At 33.2% G+C, this 21,561-nt stretch overlaps 2 pseudogenes; one reads left to right on the forward strand and one right to left on the reverse strand.

The window, feature by feature from the left end:
* Positions 1 to 8,979: 8,979 nt before the first annotated feature.
* LOC128169986 (uncharacterized) lies at positions 8,980 to 12,041 on the forward strand (annotated as a pseudogene).
* Positions 12,042 to 13,305: 1,264 nt separating this feature from the next.
* Positions 13,306 to 15,003, reverse strand: LOC128169988 (uncharacterized; annotated as a pseudogene).
* Positions 15,004 to 21,561: the final 6,558 nt, after the last annotated feature.

The following is a 21,561-nucleotide window of genomic DNA, read 5'->3' on the forward strand; positions in this document are numbered from 1 at the left end:
CAATAAAGCATAAGTACTTCACTCCTTTTTCCATAACATGTTTTGTTGTCGAAAATGAAAGTCGATGATGTCATATTTCATTCTAAAAAACTAACGGAAGACCTCCTCGTTGCTCGCAACGAGATCGTGTCTAGTTTTTCTTTTTTTTCTTACAATTTTTGTGCACGCGATTGCTCAAAAACGTCTCAGCCGATTTTCATGAAACTTTCAGATCTGTTAGATAATGATCTAAACCTGATAGGTTTTTTATTATATTGATGACGTCACTTCCATTTTTGAGAAATTGACGTTTTAGCGATTTTTAGGGGGGTTGCTTGTCCGTGGAGCTTCTCATGAACGATAAAAGATATCGAGTTCAAACTTTCAGGGATAGGAGACAAAAGATTGTAGATTTGTAATTTTATTTTCATTTTGATCAGGCTTGAAAGGCGCCGAAGCTCGCCTGGACCCGAAAATTGAGATGAAAAAAAGTTGTAATTTTTTGTGGTTTTCTTTGATAATCTCTTTTCTGAAAAATATTTTGTTAAGACATGTAATGTAAAAAAAGTTTCTATTTACAAGACCTTTTCTTTAAAATCAAGGAAAAGGGGCTGGCCCCTCAAATAAGGGGTCCAAAGGGCTCTAAAGTCTTTGATCTGTAGCCCTTTACTGAGAGATATTTTGTGAAATGTTATAGAAGCAAATATGTTTATCTCACAGATATGTATTCAAGCAATGTAATGATTTTGTCATGAGCTACGTAATTAAGGGTTTTTCGGGGCCAAAAGTCCAAAATTTTGATCACCCATATCTCAGAAAGGAAAACTATTTTTGTAATGCAATACAGAAGAAAAGTTGTTCAAATTAATGTTCTTAACAAAATGCAACCTTCAAAATTTTGTAAAAAGGTCCCTAAAAGGTAAATAAGGGATCGGCCCCTAAAACATTCTTTTTCATATATCTTCAGAACGGTAACGAATTTTTAAACACTTGTTGAACAAAATTTGTTTAGAATTAAATAACCTTTCATTTGATATCAAGAAAAAGGGGCTGTCCCCTAAAATTAGGGGACCAAAGGGCTCTAAAGTCTTTAATCTGTAGCCCTTAACTAAGAGATAGTTTGTGAAATGTTATAGAAGCAAATGTGTTTAACCTACAGTTATGTATGGAGGCAATGTAATTAATGATTTTATCATGTGTTACGTAATTAAGGGTTTTTAGGGGCCAACAGTCCAAAAGTTTGATCATCCATATCTCAGAAAGGATAAATATTTTGTAATGCAGTACAAAAGGAAAGTTGTTCAAAATGATGTTCTTAACAAAATGCAACCTTCAACATTTCGTCAAACGGCCCCTATAAGAAGATAAGGGATCGGCCCCTAAAACCTTCTTTCTCATATATCTCCAGAACGGTAACGAATTTCTCAACACTTGTTGAACACAATTTGTTTAGAATTAAGTGACGTTTTATTTGATATCAAGAAAAGAGGGGCTGACCTAAAATTAGGGGAATCAAAGGGCTCTAAAGTCGTTAATCTATAACCCTTTATTGAGAGATATTTTGTGACATGTTATAGAAGCAAATATGTTTATTTAACAGTCATGTATCCAAGCAATATAATGATTTTGTCATGTATTACGTAAATAAGGGTTTTTAGGGACCAAAAGTCCACAATTTTGATCACGCATATCTCAGAAAGGAAAATATTTTGTAATGCAATACAGAAGAAAAGTTGTTTAAATTAATGTTTTTAACAATATTCAACCTTTGAATTTTCTTTAAACGGCCCCTATAAGGAGATAAAGGATCGGCCCCTAAAACATTCTTTTTCATATATCTCCAGAACGGTAACGAATTTCTAAACACATGTTGAACAAAATGTGTTAAGAATTATATGAACTTTCATTTTATATCAGGACCAAAGGGCTCTAATGTCTTTAACCTGTAGCACTTTACTGAGAGATATTTTTTGAAAGGTTATATAATATGTTTATCTCAGAGTTATGTATCCAAGCGATACAATGGATTTGTACTTTTTCCATATCATGTTTTGCTGTCGAAAATCAAAGTTGATGATGTCATATTTCCTTCTAAAAACCATACGGAAGACCTCCTCGTTGCTCGCAACGAGATCGTGTCTAGTTATTATTTTTTTTCTTACAAATTTTGTGCACGCCGTTTCTCAGCAACGGCTCATTTAATGTTTATGAAACTTTCAGATCTGATATTGGTATTGATCTGAACCTTGTTTTCATTGATGACGTCACTTCTGTTTTTGAGATATCGTCGATTTTATGATTTTTATAGAGGTATTTTGTCGGCGGAACTCCTCTTTAACTATTGCAGATATAAAGTTGAAATTTTCAGGGTTGGTAGACAAAAGACTGAAGTTGTGCATGAAGGTCTCAAATCATTTTTATCTTGAAAAGCGCTGACGCTCGCCTGGACCCGAAAATTGAGAATAAAAAAACGTCGTGAATTTTCATGCTTTTCTTTCTTTATCTCTTTACAGGAAAATATTCTATTAAAACATGTAATGTAAAAAAGGTTTATATTGACAAGACCTTTCATTTGATACCAAGAAAAAGGGGCTGGCCCCTTATATTAGGGACCTAGAGAGCTCTAAAATCTTTCGTCTATAGCTCTTTACTGAGGTATATTTTGAAATGAATTATAGAAGCAAATATGTTTATCTTACAGTTATGAAGCCCGACAGCATAACAATTTTTTCATGTGTTACGTAATTAGGGGTTTTAAGGGGTCAAAAGTCCAAAACTTTGATCACCTATATCTCAAAAAGTAAAAATATTTTGAAATGCAGTATAAAATAAAAGATGCTCTAAATGATGAAACTAACAACATGCAATCTTCAAAATATGGTTCAGCGGCCCCAATAAGGAGATAAGGGACCGGCCCCTAAAACGTTTTTCTCAGAACAACTGTTGAGCAAAATGTCTTTAAAATTAAACGACCTTTCATTTGATACCAAGAAAAAGGGGCTGGCCCCTAATATTTGGGACGTTAAAGGGCTCTAAAGTCTTTTTCCTATAGTTCTTTACCGAGGTATATTTTGTAATGTATTATAGAAGCAAATATATTTATCTTACAACATTAATCTTGCAACCTTCAAACTTTGGTACAGTGGCCCCAATAAGGAGATAATGGACCCGCCCCTAAAACTTTTTTTCTCAGATATCTCAAGAATGGTGACGAATTTCTAAACACTTGTTGAACAAAGCTCTTATACCTGAAACAAAATAGTATTTGGCCTTTAGAATGTACACCCTATTCTTTTAGTCTTACACGTGTTTAGCTGTTCACAGCAAAATCAAGATCGAACATATATCTGAAATTCTAAAATCACACGGAAGACCTCCTCGTTGCTCGCAAAGAGATCGTGTCTAGTTATTCTTGTTTTTTTTTCTTACGCATTTTTGTGCAGGCGATTTCTCGGAGATGGCTCAATCAATTTTCATGAAACTTTCAGATCCGATAGATATTTATTTGAACTAAAACATATTTTTTTTATTTTGATGACGTCACTTCCGTTTTTGAGATAATGACGTTTTAGCGATTTTTAGAGGCTCGGCTTGTCCAGGAATCTCCTCCTAAACGGTAAAAGATACTGAGTTCAAACTTTCAGGGATTGTAGACAAGGGATTGTTGATGTGCTATTTGGCATTCATATTTGTCATGCTCAAACGGAGTTAAAGCTCGCCTGGTCCCGAAATTTGAGACTAAAAAAAGTCGTAATTTTTCATGGTTTTCTAAGTTTATCTCTTTTCCATAAAATATTTTGTTAACACATGTAATACAAAAAAAGGTTATATTTACATGACCTTTCATTTGATATCAAGAAAAAGGGGCTGGTCCTTAACATTAGGGGACCAAAGGGCTCTAAAGTCTTTCATCTGTAGCCCTTTACTGAGGGATATTTTCTGAACAGTTATAGAAGCAAACATATTTATTTTACAGCTATGAATCCAAGCAATGTAATGATTTTATCATGTGTTACGTAATTAGGGGTTTTTAGGGGCCAAAAGTCCAGAATTTTGATCACATATATCTCAGAAAGGAAAAATATTTTGAAATGCAGTATAGAAGAAAAGATGCTCAGAATGATGTATTAAATCATAATCAATTTTCAAAATTTCGTTAAACAGCCCCTATCAGGAGTTTAGGGATCGGCCCCTAAAATGTTCTTTCCCATATATCTCAAGAACAGTAACGAATTTTTAAACAGTTGTTGAACAAAATGTGTTGGGATTTAAATGACATTTTATTTGATATCAAGAAAAAGGGGCTGGCCCCTATAATTAGGGGATCAAAGGGCTCTTAAGTCTTTTATCTGTAGCCCTTTAATGAGGGATATTTTGTGAACGTTTATAGAAGCAAATATGTTTATCTTACAGTTATGTATCAAAGCAATGTAATGATTTTATCATGTGTTACATAATAAGGGGCTTTTAGGGGCCAAAATTATAGAATTTTGATCTCCAATATCTCAGAAAGGAAAAATATTTTGAAATGCAGTAAAGAAGAAAATACACTCAGAATGATGTACTAAATAATATGCGATTTTCAAAATTTCGTTAAACGGCCCCTATAAGGAGTTAAGGGATCAGCCCCTTAAACGTTCTTTCCCATATATCTCAAGAACGGTAACGAATTTCTAAACAGTCGTTGAACAAAATGTGTTGAGATTTAAATGACCTTTTATTTGATATCAAATAAAGGGGCTGGCCCCTAAAATTAGGGAACTATAGGGCTTTAAATTTTTCATCTGTAGCTCTTTACTGAGGGAAATTTAATGAAAGGCTATAGCAGCAAATATGTTTATCTTACAGTTCTGTATCTAAGTAATGTAATGATTTATTCATGTGTTATGGAATAAGGATTTTTTAGGGGTCAAGAGTCCATAAACAATGACAACCTATATCTCAAAAAGGAAAATATTTTAAAATGCAGTGTAGAAGAAAAGATGCTCAAAATGATGTACTTTACAAAATGCATCCTTCAAAATTTGGTTCAGCGGCTCCAATAAGGAGATAAGGGACCGGCCCCTTAAACATTCTTTCTCAGATATCTCAAGAATGGTAACGAATTTCTGAACACTTGTTGAACAAAATGTCTTTATAATCAAATGACCTTTCATTTGATACCATCAAAAAGGGGCTGGCCCCTAATATTAGGGACCTCGAGGGCTCTTAAGTCTTTTTCCTATAGTTCTTTACAGAGGGGTATTTCGTAATATATTAAAGTAGCAAAAATTTTATCTAACAGTTATGTAACTTAACATTATAATGATTTTCTCATATGTTACGTAATTAAGGATTTTTAGGGGTCAAAAGTCAAAAAATTTGATAACCTATATCTCAAAAAGAAAAAATATTTTGAAATGCAGTATAAAAGAAAAGATGCTCAAAATAATGTACCTAATAACAGGCAACCTTACAATTTTTGTTTAGCGGCCCCAGTAAGGAGATAAGGTCCGGCCCCTAAAATATTCTTTCTCAGATATTTCAAGAAAGGTGACGGATTTCTGAACACTTGTTGAACAAAATGTCTTTATAATCAAATGACCTTTCATTTGATACCAAGAAATAGGGGCTTGCCCCTTATATTAGGGACCTATAGGGCTCTAAAGTCTTTTTCCAATAGTTCTTTACTGTGGGATATTTTGGTATAGATTATAGAAGCAAATATGTTTATCTTACAGTTATGAAGCCAAGCAGTATAACTATTTTCTCATATGTTACGTAATTAGGGGTTTTTAGGGGTCAAAAGTCCAAAACTTTGCTCACCTATATCTCAAAAAGGAAAAATATTTTGAAATACAGCATAAAAGAAAACATGCTCAAAATGATGTACTTAACAACATGCAACCTTAAAAAATTGGTTCAGCGGCCCCAATAAGGAGATAAGGGACCGGCCCCTTATACATTCTTTCTCAGATATCTCAAAAATGGTAACGAATTTCTGAACACTTGTTGAACAAAATGTCTTTATAAACAAATGACCTTTCATTTGATACCATCAAAAAGGGGCTGGCCCCTAATACTAGGGACCTAGAGGGCTCTAAAGTCTGTTTTCTATTGTTCTTTACTGAGGTGTATTTCGTAATAGATTATAGAAGCAAATATGTTTATCTAACAGTTATGTAGCTTAACATTATAATGATTTTCTCATGTGTTACGTAATTGAGGATTTTTAGGGGTCAAAAGTCCAAAAATTTGATAACCTATATCTCAAAAACAAATTTTTTTTGAAATGCAGTATGAAAGAAAAGATGCTCAAAATAATGTACCTAATAACATGCAATCTTACAATTTTTGTTCAGCGGCCCCATTAAGGAGATAAGGTCCGGCCCCTAAAATATTCTTTCTCAGATATTTCAAGAACGGTGACGGATTTCTGAACACTTGTTGAACAAAATGTCTTTATAATCAAATGACCTTTCATTTGATACCAAGAAATAGGGGCTGGCCCCTAATATTAGGAACCTAGAGGGCTCTAAAGTCTTTTACCTATAGTTCTTTACTGTGGGATATTTTGTAATAGATTATAGAAGCAAATATGTTTATCTTACAGTTATGAAGCCAAGCAGTATAACTATTTTCTCATATGTTACGTAATTAGGGGTTTGTAGGGGTCAAAAGTCCAAAACTTTGCTCACCTATATCTCAAAAAGGAAAAATATTTTGAAATACAGCATAAAAGAAAAGATGCTCAAAATGATGTACCTAATAACATGCAACCTTAAAAAATTGGTTCAGCGGCCCCAATAAGGAGATAAGGGACCGGCCCCTTAAACATTCTTTCTCAGATATCTCAAAAATGGTAACGAATTTCTGAACACTTGTTGAACAAAATGTCTTTATAAACAAATGACCTTTCATTTGATACCAAGAAAAAGGGGCTGGCCCCTAATATTAGGGACCTAGAGGGCTCTAAAGTCTGTTTTCTATTGTTCTTTACTGAGGTGTATTTCGTAATAGATTATAGAAGCAAATATGTTTATCTAACAGTTATGTAGCTTAACATTATAATGATTTTCTCATGTGTTACGTAATTAAGGATCTTTAGGGGTCAAAAGTCCAAAAATTTGATAACCTATATCTCAAAAATAAATTTTTTTTGAAATGCAGTATGAAAGAAAAGATGCTCAAAATAATGTACCTAATAACATGCAATCTTACAATTTTTGTTCAGCGGCCCCATTAAGGAGATAAGGTCCGGCCCCTAAAATATTCTTTCTCAGATATTTCAAGAACGGTGACGGATTTCTGAACACTTGTTTAACAAAATGTCTTTATAATCAAATGACCTTTCATTTGATACCAAGAAAAAGGGGCTGGCCCCTAATATTAGGGACCTAGAGGGCTCCAAAGTCTTTTTCCTATAATTCTTTACTGAGGGATATTTTGTAATAGATTATAGAAGCAAATATGTTTATCTTACAGTTATGAAGCCAAGCAGTATAACTATTTTCTCATATGTTACGTAATTAGGGGTTTTTAGGGGTCAAAAGTCCGAAACTTTGCTCACCTATATCTCAAAAAGGAAAACATATTTTGAAATACAGCATAAAAGAAAAGATGCTCCAAATGATGTACTGAACAACATGCAGCCTAAAAAATTTGGTTCAGCGGCCCCAATAAGGAGATAAGGGACCGGCCCCTAAAACATTCTTTCTCAGATATCTCAAGATAGGTGACGAATTTCTAAACACTTGTTGAACAAAACTCTTACACCTGAATCAAAATAGTATCTGGCACTTAAAATAAAAATCCTCTTTTCCTGTTTTAAATCATGTATAGCTCTTAAATAGCAAAATCAAGATCGAACATAAATCTCAATTTCTAAAATCAGACGGAAGACTTTCTCGTTGCTCGCAACGAGATCATGTCTAGTTTTATAAATTTTCTTTATCCAGTGACATACATTTCGCATTTACACGATTAGTGTAGGAAAATTTAAGTTTGATATTGAAAATGAAACGTAGCTAAGATCTGGCGATTTATAGTCGACTCTATGAGAAAATTCGAGATAACATGTAATTTTTACCCAAATGATTTTAAAATATAAACATATCTTCAGCAATTTACATGATTAAATTCCCATTAATCATGTTGACGATATTCGTCAAAGTCTCTTCTAACTTATGAATCTGTTCTTCTCTGAGTAATTCGTTAAATATAGCCCAAAATTCGGCTCGGACGGTTGCTTGGTTTGATTAAACTAGGATAAACTTTATCTCCTGCTTCCTTCAGTTTTTTTTAATTTTGAACATCCTTCCAACTCCCCATTTCTCAAAACACTAGCTTCGTACCTTTACAGGCCTTTCACTCAACGAAATATCAAGTTGTTGATTTAAAATGAATACCTTCACGAACCGGAAGTCGTACATAAAGTTTCTTAGTGTTGTAATTTTAAAAACTATACAACTGCAAATTGCATTCTATACAACTATACAACTTGAAAATAAAAAGGGTTTGTCCTTCTAGCATGCTAATGAAGTGTACGAAGTTTGATAACATGCATGCGAGGGTTTTCTATGAATCTTGCTAAAAAGGCTGAAATGGACACACATACATACATACATACATACACACATACATACATACATACATACATACATACATACATACATACATACATACATACATACATACATACATACATACATACATACATACATACATACACACACACAGCAGCGATGCTATATCCCCCTCGCATTAAGTTGCACAAGGAGATAATAACAAACATTCAAACACACATTAAGCTATTAACTCAAAGTAACGTTCTCTTCCGCTCTGGATGATTGATAACTCTTACTCAGAAATTTCAATTGATAACTCGTATACAAAGTTGATTATGACGTTGATTAAATGAAATAATGGGCGAGTTCGATCACCAACTAATGGTTAGTATGGTAAGTGCTATTGCGCATGTCCGTGATCGAACTGAGTTTAGTTTCACTTTGGTTTGTAAACATGGCCGAAATGTCTTCGATCCTTAAAGTGAAAATACATCTTTTGGAATTTTTACAAGACGATTTATTTCTTTGCTCGTCATCAAACGGATAGATATTGGTCTTTAAGAAAGAGAGAATGGAGCCCAAAAATTATTAGCTATATGGAAACAGTGTTTACCGAATTTGGACTTCCACAAAACATTGATGACTTTCGTGTACACTATCGTGTTAGTAGAAACCTGTTTGAAAATATTTTTCAGGAAATATATGGAAGTTTACTTTTAAATGGATATGGGCCATACAACGCCATAGAACCTCCAAAACAACTCCTTGTTTGTCTGTGGTATCTCAATATGTCGTCAATGAGAGAGTTAGCTCATATTTTCAACTTGTCAAAATCAACAGTACATGCAGTTGTAATGAGAATGTTGGAAGCACTTCAAGAGTTTAGACCAAGAGTAAGTAGTTCACTTAAATTTAAAAAAATATTCTTACTTTTCAGTGGCGACGGAAGCAATTGAAAGTGGGGGGGGGGGGGCTAGACTTATCAAAAAATCTCGACAAGCAAAAAAATATTTAAAAACCGGTCTTTGGTTATGTTGTATAACTTTTCCCCCTAACCCCCCCCCCCACCCCACCCGGGGGTTCCGACGCCTATGAGCATAAAGGTACGTGTGATCAGTAAATTAGAATTTTATATGATATACTATAAGATAAACAGAAGCTGCTGTGTGCTACACATTAAATAGATCAGCACAAATGTTTGATGCATATATGTTAACAAGGCATAATATACATCATAAGTGTTTTACTTATTCTATCAAATAATAATACGTTCATATCATACATGTATTCAATGAATGGGTATAGCTTTTCAATTGATGATTTCAAATGTCAAGAACCTGTAATTTATATTGATTGTATACTTTATTGTCCCCCGCCGCAACGCGGTGCGGGGACATAGAAATGCCGGGCGTCCGTCCGTGCGTCTGTGCGTCCGTGTGTCCGTGCGTCCGTCCGTCACACTTTTTTGTAAGCGCTCTCATGCCTACAAATTTTGACCGATTTTCATTAAATTTATACCAAATGTTTATACCACTAATACTTTGGTCAAGTTCGAAAATCAGCATTGGTCGATACTTTTTGTTGGAGTTATAGGACTTTGATCACAATAATGACTCTGTTTTATCCAAAAATTGACCTTGTAAGCGCTCTCATACCTACAAATTTTGACGGATTTTCATTAAATCTATACCAAATGTTTATACTACTATTACCTTGGTCAAGTTCGAAAATCATCATTGGTCGATACTTTTTGTTGGAGTTATGGGACTTTGACCACAATAACGACTCCGTTTTATAAAAAAATTGACCTTGTAAGCGCTCTCATACCTACAAATTTTGACGGATTTTCATTAAATTTATACCAAATGTTTATACTACTATTACCTTGGTCAAGTTCGAAAATCAGCATTGGTTGATACTTTTTGTTGGAGTTATGGAACTTTGTGAGGGATTTATCACACTTTTTTGTAAGCGCTCTCATGCCTACAAATTTTGACGGATTTTCATTAAATTTATACCAAATGTTTATACTACTATTATCTTGGTCAATTTCGAAAATTAGCATTGGTCGATACTTTTTGTTGGAGTTATGGGACTTTGTGACCTTGTAAGCGCTCTCATGCCTACAAATTTTGACGGATTTTTATTAAATTTATACCAAATGTTTATACCGCTAATACTTTGGTCAAATTCTTTTAGATTGTAGTATTTTGGATATATTTGAGACAGGAAAAATAGAAATAAAAAATGGGTGGTGGGGGTAAAAAAATGTTCCTCCCAACCTCCCCACACATTTAATTCTGGAACAGCCCTGAATGTTTGAAAATATTCCAATATACAGTATACTAGTATACTGCTTGACCGGCGGGGGACCCTGGAATTCTATTCTTGTTTAATTAATGGTTCTATTTAAAGGTGATTTGCTGGCCAAATGCTGAGCGACAAAAAGAAATCTCTCGAGAAGTTGAGAACATATGTGGACTTCCAGGGGTAGTTGGATTCCTTGATGGAACGAACATAAGACTATCATCAGCCCTCAATGGTGAAAGGGATTTTTATAACAGGAAAGGATTTCCGTCCATTCAAGTACAGGTAAGTAGCAAATGTAGAAGTATCTTGCTTGTATAAATGTTTTAATGTCATAACTTTGCATTAACTTAAACTTGGCAAAAAGTAATTACTTGGGTATTATCATGGTACCATTGTTTTATCCCATTACCACATTTTCATCTTTTGAGATCATTTTGATAATCCCATACACATCATGTATTTATATATGGTTGTACAATGTATATCTATCTAACTTATCATTAAATATTTTAGTGATTTTTCAAACAAATTACCTAAAAACATTAATTTAAGGTGTATATGTTAAAATAAACTCCATGCTTATTAAAATGAAGATATTTTTTTTAAAGAGCAGTAAAAAACATGCTTTCCACACCTTTGCATACATTTTCTTGATAACATGTATATACATGTAATATATTTGACAGGCAGTAGTAGATCACCAGATGAAATTTACAAATATTTATGCTGGGTGGCCAGGGTGTGTCCATGATGCGCGTGTTTTGAGAAATTCCTTTTTATGCACAGAGGCTGAGGCAGGAAACCTTGTTTTCGTTGATCACTATATTCTCGCTGACAGTGCATATCCTCTCAGGAAGTGGTTAATAACCCCGTTTAAAAACTTGGGAAATCTTACCCCACAGCAAGTCCGTTTCAACAAAAGACTGTCAAGTGCACGACAAGCTGTCGAACGTGCTTTCGGCCATTTAAAAGGACGGTTTCGTCGACTGCAGGACATTCTGTTACACAGCTCCACAGAAATTTGCCAAATGATTTTGGCTCCCTGCATATTACACAACATGTGCATCTTTAATGATGATAAAGTTGAGGTTTACATCATGGAAGAACAATTACAAGATCCAAATGACTGTCAGTGTGATAACATTTACCAATGGACACAATGGCATTGTGAGGAGATTGCAGCTTGTCAATAGCTTAAACCGATAACTTAAATGGCTGAATAAGTGTATGATTTTTTTTTCATTTGCAATTTGCAAGTGATCATTTTGTGTGGAAAACAAATTGAAATTTTAATACAATTTGTGTCAAATGCAATAAAAGTTACGACCATCAACAAGAAAAAATCTTGACTACTCATTTGTATTTACTTTAATATTAAAGAAAACATTATTTTTGTGATATGTCTTCAGGATAAAAAAAAATGAACAGCTTAATAAATTTGACATTTTGTTTATAAAATGAATAACAAAACTTCAACATATTGCTATTTGGCACAATATAAAGTAATCTGTAAAACAAGAAAAACACATAACAGCTTCATTATCACAATATCAATGTCCGCACATCAACTTGTCACTTTACTTAATTGTTCAAATGAAATTTTCTAAATGTTTAGTTTTAGTTAAATGCGCATTTTAAGAAAAAAAATATTGAAAAATCATTTATTTATTGCAGCTTTGTTTTTGTTTCAAGCTGATAAACTTTATAGAAGCATTGTTGCTGAACAGCTTATAAGAAATAATTCATAAACTAAATGGAGACATGCATCAACTAGTTCGTGTATTAAATAAAATTACATATAAGTATGTCTCTTAAATGCATATTTAAGACCAAAAGTACGAAATACGTTTAACTACACGACAGATAATCTACATTTAAAAGAAAATTGAAACCTTTTGTGTAATGATGTTTTCTCCCATTAAAAACGATTATTAATTAAACCCAAGTATACGACAAACAATATGTTTGTCCAAAAAAAAAAGAGTACAAAATTGCATTCAAAAAAGACATTTATGAAGTCTGGAAATGCTGAAAACTAATGCTAAACGGTTAAAATTATTCAGGTATTTTTAAATAACATTCAAACTTGAAAACAGTTCTTTCATCACTTAGGTCACTTGTCACTTTACTTAATGTTCAAATATAATTTTCTAAATGTTTAGTTTCAGTAAAATGTGCACTAGTCTTATGTAAACGATATTCGAAAAATCATTTACTTATTGGAACTTTCTTTTGCTTTAATTTCTCTTTCATAAAGATTTAAAAGTCTGTCTAGTCTTGCCATTTTATCTGTGTGCATCTGCTCCATTTTGTCATTGAATTGTTTGTTATGTCTTACTAGTACTTCCAGCACGTCTGAACGTCTTTTCGCTTTTTTTATTCCTTCTATGTTGCTCTGAAGACTGCTTCGGCCCTTGTCTTTCAGGGTTTTTTTTCTGATGTGTCTAACGTGATGGTGGGTTTTGTACTTTCTCTTGTACCAAATATTTCATCAAACTGCTCTTTCTGTCGAAAATATTTCCTTTCAGTTCCAGTTGGGGCATCAACAACTTCTTTCCAGCGTTTTTTTCAGACTGTAATACTTGTTTATTGCCTGATTAGGGGTAACAATACATTGGAGAGTATCATAAAGTTGAGCACTGATTTCTTTCCACAAGGCAGAATGGTTTTTGGATTTTAAAAACTTCTCATTTTTCTCATGCCTGAGATTTACCAAAACATCTTATTCTTCTGCCTACCAAACGTGTGTGTTGCTGGTATTTTCACAAGTAATAGGGGATTTCGATCTAGACGATATGCTGAAGTGAATGATGAAGTGTCAGATGATGCTGAATTACGGTCATCTGATCTACTAACGCTGGATGGCAGATCCGACTTTTCTTCATTTAGAAGAGACTGTAGAACTAAGCTTTTGACTAATGGATCTTGGGAAAAGAAGTTAATATTCAAGTGAAATGCAGGTGTTTTTAATGGCTGTGAAGAATACCTAACTGACCTTGATCTACTACATAACAATAACGAGGCCAACATGATACTATTACTGCTTAAAATCTAACTTTTTAGATTTATTGTTATTTATATACCAACCCACTATTATTTCATGTACCTGTCTTCTTTGAGAGCAGCATGTTAAAAACTTCTGTCCGGCACCGCACCCGCTTTTCACTTCCATCACTGTTCCTCAGAACAAGAGTTCTCTGATCTGTAGACATTCTAATCTGGAATACAAGAAAACTGTGTTCATTCTAAGTACAAAAAAAATCTTAAACAGTTTGCATACAGTGACGACCAGTTATAAAATAATTTTATATCGTAAATGTATACCTTGTTTTGTTGCACTCTTCTCACAAAGAGTATCTGTTAGTTCTTTAGTTAGAATCAGTTCTAGCTCATAGAAAGCACAATGTGCATGGAAGCAGTCTTTACAATATGGACACCGCAAATAAATCCTAATAAAAAAGAATAAGATGCGTGAATTTTCGTATTTCTTAGCATTGAAAAAACACTTGTTACTTTTTGATCAATAACATTAAAGAGTATTGCAGAATTACTCTTAAGCGTCTTCTAAAGAAAGAGGTCTAACAATAATTTTTTAAAATGAAAATTCACTTATGTCACTAATAATGATATGCATAGCCATACCTGTAATTACCATCAACAAATATTTCAGTCTTCTTAGACTTGTCCTGAGTCTCCAAAGAATCGAGGGAATGAATAGGTGCCTTTCGTTTGCAGATGTAACAAGTCCGGTGGGCTCTTCAACTGAATCTGCCATCTTAAAGTACATGTGAAAAAATTAATGTATTCTTGTACAAGGTATACCACAGGCACCTGAATTTTTATCAGTAAGTCAGTCGATAATACCAAATTACTGAGCGACTTATTGATAAAAATTTATGACTGGCTTCGAAACACTTTTTCACAAGTACCCATCGTAAGATTAATAATCTTTTATTTCTATGAAATACTGCAATAGATAATTGTATTATACCACAAAAAAGGGAGCACGTGTAATACACACAAATGAAACCAAAATTTACATCTTCAAATTTAAGATTAAGCATTTTATATCGATTTTTTTAACTGCAAAATCTAAGGTCTCACCTTTCTCTGCCATCTTTGAACCAGCGTGACCAGCGTATTCCCACTGGTTTAACCGCAGTTTCATTTTCGACCGACTAAAGTGAGTTCGATCTTAGTTAAGTCGAACTACAGTGACCGTGGTTTGTGATCGAACTCGCCCAATAGTTTGTCGTCATGACGTCAGGCATATCAAAGGTTTAAAAGTTGAATTCTCCGAAACAGTGCAGACAATGGGACAAGCATGTCACGATATTTCACAAAAAAGATTAACCGATGCATGTTTAAGATGTTAGCATTTACATTTACAATTGATGAAAATGTTATATGGCATGTAATAACAACAGCAAGCAAGAGTTTTCAAGTAAAAGTGACGTTCACCATGCAGTGCACGTGTGTAATCCTGATTTAAAAATAGATCAGCATTCCACTGTATTTGAAAGGTGAAAAAGGGGGAGGGGGTCATCGCAACAAGTTGTAACTAATATCTATTACGGTACAATGTAATTAATAATTGGTGTTGGATTATCATTATTACAATAAAGTCATCAGTTTGGATTGAAACAAATATATATTTATACAGCTGAAATGTTTATTGGAGGAACTAAATCGCCGAGGCGGGGTCTGACCCGATTTTCGTTCAGTTGGGCGATTTCATTCATCTTGAAAAGGGTTCATAACTCGCGTGTCCTACTAAATGTACATTACTACATTTAACAATTGCTAATCAAGTGTGTTTCTTAATTCGTTAGATTTTCTTCCAAAACATACGATCCAAAGTATAATATACATGTATGTAGCTGTTACAAAACAAATGTCAAAAAATTCATCTGACCCCCTCCCCAGGAATCTCTGCCAATGGATGAGTTCATTCGTTGCCTGAACGGTAATGGCAGGATTTCGCGCCATATAGTCTCATTCATAGTTTTTGCGCACCGATTAGTTGACGAGTCCGTTGAGATCATGCGAATACCCCGGCCAGAGCACACCGTGTGTTTACATCACAGGCGCGTAGCATCCGGGGTTGGGGTGAGGGGGTTGCTCCTCCCAACTTTATTGCAGCTGGCACTTTTCTTCACTTTATATGATAAATGGAAATATCATGGATTTGCCTGTGAAGATGATTTTGATGAAGCTGCCCACACCCATTAAAAAACAATACGTGTGTGTATACCATTATATTTCATATGGATTGAAATTTTTAAAAATGCCTTTTAGTTGATTTTGCATCTTAATATAACAAATACAATTTTAAAAAGAAAGACTATTTACTCTCCAGCTTTCAAGCTTACACGCACATATATGATATGTGCACATTCCTAAAAAAAAAAACTGAATTAATAAAATAAATGAATTTCAAGTGATATATATGTACATGTTCTTAAATTTGCACGTTCCGTTTATAAATCTATGCAACGAAAATTAAAATTCATTTCTAATAAGATAGCCTAATTGATACATGCATGCTTCCATTAAATAATTTTGTTTAGTCAGACAAGTTTTTTGGAAAGCTATTACTTGTAATGGTATTACTGGTTTGGAAAGGCACATGCATTTTTTATTTGTTATTTTACAGAAGTATGCAATCTATGATAAATAATTTTGCTTTTGAACGAATTTTGTCATAATGTATGCCCCCCTTCTTTACAATAGTGTAATTTTATCTAAGTTTTTGCATAAAAATTTGACCAATTAATATGACATTGCATTTGTTTTAATCTTTTACAATGAGGCATATTAGTGCAAAGGTTGAGGAGATTCTATAGGAAGGTTTTTTTAATTTACTAGAAAATTGAAATGAAGTGCACAGACACACATACACACATACACACAGACGAACACACACACGCACGGTAGCGATGCTATATCCCCTTCGCAACAAGTTGCGCAAGGGGATAAAAATGTGCAAAAAAAAGATTCGCTACATACATCTCTTAAATCCATCTTTTGAAGACAATGTCCATTCAATATAAATGTCATTATTGAAGTGACCATTTTATACACTTTGTTTCCCTTGTCTGTTTCTGCCTCGGCAATGGCCCCAAAACATGCGTCAATACAGTGGTAGCAACGTTATTGTTGACAAACGACACGCACGATTCTAATACACGAACGATCACGCACGATACACGAACGATCGCGCACGATACACGAACGATCACTTACTGAATTTTCACGATACACAAACAAAAACGATCAAACACGCAACCGAACGATTCCACACCATTAAACACGCAAAATCAAAATTAATTTTTAAGATTAATATTAAGGAAGCGTATTGCTTTAAATTTCATTGCTTTATGTTTGTGTTTTATTGAAAAGCGGCATGTACTTTTGTCATGCACTGTTTTATAGTTAACGAGTAAACGATTTTACACATTCATACACAAATAACTAGGATTCACACACAAATTAATTTTTGTCTCCATAACAAATATAAACTTCTATCATAAGTTATAAAAAATTAAGTGTAAACGAAATGAAGATAATGCATAAACTACTCGAAATTATTTACATACGAGTTGACTTTTTATGTAATCCAATTCCCTTACGTACGATTTAATTATGCGGGATACAGGTAAAATTGTTACCTTCTTCCATAGAATTTCGATTTTTTACATCGAATACTTTCTGTACATAATTCATTTATTTCTATATATTCGAAATTTTAAAGCGTCTACATAAATTTTATTTCAAACAAATAATTATACAATGTACCAGATAGGAAAGCGTATCGTATTCTCATTTGAAAGAAAAACGTTGGGAATAATCGTTGAGTTTAAAACGGGGCATGGGTAAGCTTGACCGCTTTCATTTAACGTGTCTCTCTTGCTAATATGATTAAAATTATGTGTCAAGACACACTAAATGCTTGATATAGGCTAATTATAAAATTATAAAAAAAACTAACTCGACCGAACAAAGGATTGAATAAGTAATGGAAATTCTTACTAAATGTATTTAACGACGAAAGAGAAAATGAATGTTCTTCTACAAAAAAAAGAGAATCAATGTTCTTCTATAAAAAAGGGTTTTAAATTCACATTTAAAAAAAAACAACTCGTCGTTGTTTTCAGAATAAATCATGGCATTCCGTAAAAAAGATTACAAAACGAAAAAACCGCACGATCACGCACGAACACGCACTGTAAAAACGCAAACTAATTTTCTTGATACACGCACGATCCCGCACGTTACACGAACGATCACCCACGTTACACGAACTATTTAACACCATTGGCTTGTCAACAATAACGTTGTTACCACTGTAACCTTAAATAAATAATAAAGTCAATGCCTCAACAGAAATTAATATTAATAATGAATCGCTGAAATATTTTCATTAGTAGGTTTATATTTTATAAGTTTTTAGTTGGTCAGTGAACCAGTTATTCCCTTATAATGAGATGATGTCCTCATCAGTTATTATATTCACATTCAAAGTATTTAAATACATGACAAAATTCAGTCAGTTTTTTCACATTCAATATTTCTTTCTAGTACTTTGAAAATGTTAATGTGAATTCAGATATTATTGATATGTATGAAAATTCTTTTTAAAGCATTCTTCGATTTCGGAAAAACTTACCATTAAAGGGGCATGGTCACTATTTTGGTCAAAAATAATTTTCCGGTTTTAATCTTGTCTCCCCTTTCAAAGGGGAGACATATTGTTTTTGTCGACCTTCTTATTCTTCTTATTAAGGTCTTCCGTCTTCAGCTTCAGTTTTTCTACGGGTTCTCATTCTTCTATATTATTATTATTTTTCTCCTTGGTAGACACCCTTAATTTCTCAGCCACTTCTCAATCGATTTTGATGATTTTTACAGAGATGATGTAATTGGTGAATGTCTCTTTGCATCCTTCTTCCTGTCTGAAAATTCACTTCCGTTTCTGAATTATCTCTCTTTTTCATGTATTTTGGAACATGATATTGTCCACGTATCTCCTCAAAAACTGTTATAGTTAGAGACTTGAAAAGACTACGTGCTGTTTTATGCATTTTTTTGCTCCAAAAATCATAGTTTTAGAAAGAGCTTTATAAATAAGGTGAAAGATAGTTAAAATCATCTTGGAAATAAAGGTGTAAAAGGTCATCACCACAGTGACGTCATAATGTAGAAATGGCGTCATGAAGATTGCATTATTTTGATAAATTGATGTTTTGTAGCAAAATATGGGTGTTTTCCGATGTTTTTTTGACTGGGAAATATCGAGCGCAGGCTTGCTCAAGTACCATTTTTTAGTATAATGTGTTTAACTACCTGAAAAAAAATATATGTTAAATTCGCTATTGAGCAGACCTGCGCCCTATACTTCCGAATGCAAATTATTGAGCAAAAATGAAAATATTTTCATTTGTTTGCAAATTTGCGGGAAATAGGTCATTTAGATGACGTCTTAGATAAACAGCGAATGGCCAATGATGACTAAAATCAAGATTAATGAGATAGGCATCCTCCAAACAATGATTTGTGAAGATTTGATTTTTATACGATACTATTTAAAAATTGGTTGAAATCGGGGGAAGATATTTGTCCATACCGAACATAGTCCTTTATATGCAAGATATAGTGGTTATGGTAGATTTGCTTGCTTGTTTTAGATTTCACCAGAAGTCATTATCGGTGAAGCTCGCCTGGACCTGAAAATGTTGAAGTTAATTTTTTTGACAATTTTTGGGAAATTTTAGATTTGATTACGAATATTTTTATTCTCATAAATATTTTATTAACACATATAGAGTATCAAAAGTTTATCTTTACAAGAGCTTTCAACTGACACCAAGCAAAAGGGGCTGACCCCTCATATTAGGGGCCAAGAGGGGTCTGAGGTCTTTTATCTATATCTCTTTAATACGAAATATTTTGTAGTGCATTATAGAAGCAAAAATGTTTATCTTTTAGTTATTTATCGATACAAAATAAAAGTTTTCTGTTGTGTTACATAATTAGGGGGTTTAAGGGGCTAGCAGTTCAATATTGTGATCATTTATATCTTAAAAAAGAGAAATATTTTGAAAAGAATTATAGAAGAGAAGATGATCATAACAACGTTTGTAATAATATTTAACCACCAAAATTTCATTAAATGGCCCCTATAAGGAGATATAGGGTGGGCACCTAAAACAATCTTTCCCAAATATCTCAAGAACGGTAACAAATTTGGAAACACTTAATAAACGAAATATGTTTAGAATAAAAAGACCTTTTATTTGATATCAAGAAAAAAGAGGTGGCCCGTCAAATTAAGGGCCAAGAGGGGTATAAAGTCTTTTTTTTTATATCTCTTTCATAATAAATATTTTGTAATGTTTTATAGAAGCAAAAATGTTTATCTTTCAGTCATTTATCTGTTAATGTTTAAAGTTTCCTGATATGTTACATAATAAGGGGTTTAAGGGGCTAGAAGACAAATTTTTTGGATCATTTATATCTTTAAAAGGAGAAATATTTTGAATAGCATTATAGAAGAGAAAATACGCAAAATGACATTAGGAATGATATTTAACCAGCAAAGCTTCGTTTAATTGCCCTTAAAAGGTATAAAATGTTCGACCCCTAAAACATTCTTTCCCAAATATCTCAAGAACGGTAACAAATTTGGAAACATTTATTGAACAAAATATGTTGAGAATAAAAAGACCTTTCATTTGATCTCAAGAAAATGGGGCTAACACCCTCAAATAAAGGACCAAGAGGGGTCTAAAGTATTTTGTTATCTATATCTCTTTCATAATAAATATTTTTGTAATGCATTATAGAATCAAAAATGTTTATCTTTCATTTATTTAACTATACATGTTAAAAAGTTAACTGACTTGCTATATAATTAGGGGTTTTATGGGGCTAGAAGTCAAATATTTTGATCATTTATATCTTAAAACGGAGATATATTTTGAAAAGCATTATAGAAGAGATTCAAGAGAATATGCTCAGAATAACGTTCGTAATCATATTTAACCACCAAAGATTTAGGGTCGGCTCCTAAAATAAATCTTTCCTAAATATCTTTTGATACCAAAAAAGGGCTTGTCCCTCAAACTAGGGTACAAGAGGGATCGCAATGTTTCCAATCAAAACTTTTAAACATGTATCAGAAATAAAACAAGAGCTAGAAGTCCAATACATTAATGTTTTATTTGTTTAAAAAAAAAGAGGATATAGAAATTGAAGAAAAGAGTCTGTTTAAAATCAAAGGATTTTTTCTACTATTTCCTAATCATTTTTACCTGGTAAATAGCAAAAAAAAGGTCTTACATGTATTTGAACTTCTAAAATTGGACGGAAGATCTTCTCGTTGCTCGCAACGAGATCGTGTCTAGTTCTTATTAAGGTCTTCCGTTTCCAACGGAAGACCCTATTGTTATTCTTCGGATTCTTTTTCTTCTTTTTTTTATTAACACTTTTTGTGCACGCGATATCTCAGAAATGGTTCGACCAATTTGCACGAAATTTTCAGATCGTACTACCTATGTTCTGAAACTTATCGGAAATATTTTTGGTTGATGACGTCATTTCCGTTCTTGAGATATTGGCATTTTAATGATTTTAAGGGGGTTGGTTTGTCCATGAGTGTTCTCATAAACTACAAACGATATCGATTTCAACCTTTCAGGGATGATAGACAGAAGATTGTTTGTAT

Source organism: Crassostrea angulata, unplaced genomic scaffold (genome assembly GCF_025612915.1).
Source record: "Crassostrea angulata isolate pt1a10 unplaced genomic scaffold, ASM2561291v2 HiC_scaffold_272, whole genome shotgun sequence".
Classification (NCBI taxonomy): domain Eukaryota; kingdom Metazoa; phylum Mollusca; class Bivalvia; order Ostreida; family Ostreidae; genus Magallana; species Magallana angulata.